At 42.4% G+C, this 4,099-nt stretch overlaps 1 pseudogene; it reads right to left on the bottom strand.

Moving 5' to 3' along the window:
- Positions 1–2,219: 2,219 nt before the first annotated feature.
- LOC126103460 (5S ribosomal RNA) lies at positions 2,220–2,337 on the bottom strand (annotated as a pseudogene).
- Positions 2,338–4,099: the final 1,762 nt, after the last annotated feature.

Raw genomic sequence — 4,099 nt, 5'->3', positions numbered from 1 at the left:
AGGGAGACGGAAATCTAATAGCCATGGGGGACTGGAATGCACTTATAGGGGGAGCACCAGAAGAACTGGTCACAGGAGTATATGGGCTTAGGACAAGAAAAGAGAGAGGAGAAAGACAAATTGAGTTCTGTAATAAATTGAGATAGTAATAGCAAATACCCTGATCAAGAATCACAAGCGGAGGAAGCATGCTTGGAAAAGGCCCTGTGACAAGGAAAGATTTGTTTTGGATTACATCACGGTCAAACAGAGATTCCGAAATCAGATACTGGAGTGTAAGGCGTACCCAGGAGCAGCTATAGACTCAAATCACAATGTGCTAGCAGTGAAGAGTAGGCTTAAGTTTGAGAGATTAGTCAGGAAGAATCAATACGCAAAAAAAGTGGTGTACAGAGGTATTGATAAATGACGAGATATGCTTGAAGTTCTCTGAGGCTATAGGTACAGCTATAAGAAATAGCTCAGTAGGCAGTACAGTTGAAGAGGAATGGACATCGCTAAAAAAGGCAATCACAGAAGTTGTAAAGAGAAACGTAGGTACAAAAAAGGTAACTACAAAGAAAAAATGGGTAAGAGAGGAAATACTTCAGTTGATCGATGAAAGAAGGAAGCACAAAAATGATCAGGGACATTTAGGAATACAGAAATTCAAGTCACTGATGAATAACATAAACAGGAAGTTCAGGGAAGCTAAGACGAAATGCCTGTATGAAAAATGTAAAGAAAAAAACGAAAACGAAATGATTTTTGGAAGGACTGACTCAGCATACAGGAAAGTCAAAACAACAGGAAAGTCAAGCAGCTTTCGGCGAAATTAAAAGCAAGGGTGGTAACATTAAGAGCACAAAGGGAATTCTATTGTTAAATGCAGAGAAGAGAGCGGGTAAGTGAAAAGAGTACACTGAGGGCATGTATGAGGAGACAGGTTTGTCTAATGTGATAGGCGAAGAAACAGGAGTCGATTTAGACGAGATGGATAATCCAGTATTAGAATCTGAAAGAGCTTTGGAGGACTTAAGATCAGATACGGCAGAAGAGATAGATAACATTCCATCAGAATTTCTAAACTCATTGGTGGAAGAGGCAACAAAGCGACTATTCACGTCAGTGTCTAGAATGTATGTGTCTGGCGACATAATATCTGGCTTTCCGAAAAATATTATCCACACAATTCCGAAGACTGAAAGAGCTGACAAGTGCGAGACTTGTCGCACAATCAGCTTAACAGCTCACGCATCCAAGTTGCTAACAAAAACAACACACAGAAGAATGGAAAAGAAAGTAAAGGATGTATTATACGACGATCTGTTTGGCTTTAGGAAATGTAAAGGTACCAGAGAGGCAGTTCTGACGTTGCAATTGATTACGGAAACAAGACTAAAGAAAATCGACACGTTTATAGGATTTGTCGACCTGGAAAAAGCGTTGGACAACGTAAAATTGCGCAAGATGTTCGAAATCCTCAGAAAAATAGGGGTAAGCTGTATGGAGAGACGGGTAATATACAATATATACAAGATCCAAGAGAGTGCACGATCAAGATCGGAGTGCTCGGATTAAAAAGGGTGTAAGACAGGGGACAGGGATGTATTCTTTAATCCCTACTGTTCAATCTGTATACCGAAGAAGCAACGACGGAAATAAAAGCAAGGTTCTAGAGTGGTATTAGAATTCAAGGTGAAAAGACATCAACGATATGATTCGCAGGTGACATTGGCCTCCTGAGAGAAAGTGAAGAAGAATTACATGATCTGCTGAAGGGAATGAGCATTCTAATGAGTATATAAATTGTATTGAGAGTAAATCGAAGAGAAACGAAACTAATGAGAAGTAGCTGAAATGACAGCAGCGAGAAACTTGAGATCAGGATCAATGGTCACGAAGTAGATGAAGTTAAGGAATTCAACTACCTAGGCAGCAAAATAACCAGTGACGGATGGAGCAAGGAGGACATCCAAAGCAGACTAGCAATGGCAAAAAGAGCATTCCTGGCCAAGAGAAGTCCACTAGTACCAAAGCACTCCGTCTTCAGGCCACAAGTGGCCCATCGGAACCATTCGACCGCCGTGTCATCCTCAGATGAGGATGCGGATAGGAGGAGCGGGTGGTCAGTACACCGCACTCCCGGTCGTTGTGATGGTTTTCTTTGACCGGAGTCGCTACTATTAGGTGGAGTAGCTCCTTAGTTGTCATCACGAGGCTGAGCGCACCCCGAAAAATGGCAACAGCGCATGGCAGCCCGAATGGTCACCCATCCAAGTGGCGGCCACGCCCGACAGCGCTTAACTTCGGTGATCTGACGGGAACCGGTGTATCCACTGCGGCAAGGCCGTTGCCCACTAGTACCAAAAATAGGCCTTAATTTGAGGAATAAATTTCTGAGAATTTACGTTTGAAGTGCATCATTGTGTGGCGGTGAAACGTGGGTTGCGGGAAAACCGAAACAGAAGAGAACAGAAGCATTTAAGGCGAGTTGCTACAGAAGAATGCTGAAAATTATGTGGACTGATAAGGTAAGGATTTAGGAGGTTCTGCACAGAATCGGTGAGGATGGGATATGTGGAAAACACTGACAAGGAGGATAGGATAATAGGACATCTGTTAAGACGTCAGGGAATGACTTCCACTGTGCTAGACGGAACTATAGAGGGCAAAAACTGTAGAGGAAGACAGAGACTGTAATACATCCAGGAAATAATTGAGGACGTAGGTAGTAAATGCTACTCTGAGATGAAGAGAAATCGTGGTGGGACGCATCAAACCAGTCAGAAGACTGATGACTCCAAAAAAAATAAAAAATAAGGATTCTGTCGTGTCAAAGATATACAAACTTCATGTAGAGATAGACATCGACTCGAAGGATAAATGTATACTTGTGTTGATACGTTATGCCTTCGAGAAGGACGGTATCATACGAGGATTGACGTGAAAACAATCCCCGGACCATAACTCTCCCTTCTCTGGCCTGCACCGTTCCGACGACTGCTGCCGGATGATTCCTTCCAGACGTTTCACTTCGTGCCTGCCGACCGCTATTTGACCGATGGAGCATAAGACGTGATTCATCGGAAAAGGACACCTGTTGCCACTCAGTGGACGTCCAGTGGCGGTTCTGGCGTACAAATTCCGGTCTTCGTCGTGGATAAACAGCAGTCAGCATGGGTCCACAAACGAGGCTCCTGTTGTGGAGTCCCAAACGTAGGAACGATCGCCGAATGGTAGTTGAGGACACGCTGTTGGTAGGCCCTTGGTTTATCTGGGCCGTCAGTTGCTCAACAGTTGCACGATTCTTCGCCCATACACACCACCTCGGCTGCCGTTCATCCCTGTCATCTACGACTGTGGTACGCCACAGTCGCCTTGGTGTCGTTTTTGGATAGCCATTCAACCTTTGTCCAAAAGTTAACAATCATGCCGTTTTAAGCAGGTAAATTGTTCAGTTTCTGCGTTACAACAGTGACTGCACTCTTTTCGGGTCCCCCCTCCGCAGATGCAAGATTGTAGTGACCACAAGATCAGGACCAAGCTAGTCCATTGCATGATCATTTGATACAAGGCATAGTGTTGCATTCTACACACAACAGAACACATGGTATTTGTTGTGTTCGTACAATCAGAAACGTTATTTGTGTGTGCCCCTTTGTTTAAACAACAGTAAACTGGTTCCTCTGCTTGTGCATATTCATTAGCAGTCCACTCTACTTAATCAATCTTAATTAGATATGTGTCAACAATATTGTTACCCAGTAACCTTTAAACATCCACTTTGTTTAAATAAATGCAAATAAATGTCAGCCATTAGCTCCTTCAGCTTAAATTCTGAAATATTCACAATGTAAAATTCCTAGTAAACTGACAAACATCAATGTGATGTCTTACAAGTAGATTATGATGGCTTTCATACAGTGTATTATGCAAGAATATGTAAACAATAGTGAATTCTCGAGCTATAGACTTCTGTCTTTGTTCATGTATGTATCAGATAGTATGTTATCAAGAACAGTAATGGAAACGATGATTAAATTCAATATAGCTCAACACAGGAGACGAGTTAAACTTGTATATATCATTTGATTATTTATATTAAAATTTAAGGTGT

The sequence above is a fragment of the Schistocerca cancellata genome, chromosome 1 (assembly GCF_023864275.1).
Source record: "Schistocerca cancellata isolate TAMUIC-IGC-003103 chromosome 1, iqSchCanc2.1, whole genome shotgun sequence".
NCBI lineage: Eukaryota > Metazoa > Arthropoda > Insecta > Orthoptera > Acrididae > Schistocerca > Schistocerca cancellata.
This window is presented reverse-complemented; position numbering and strand designations above follow the sequence as displayed.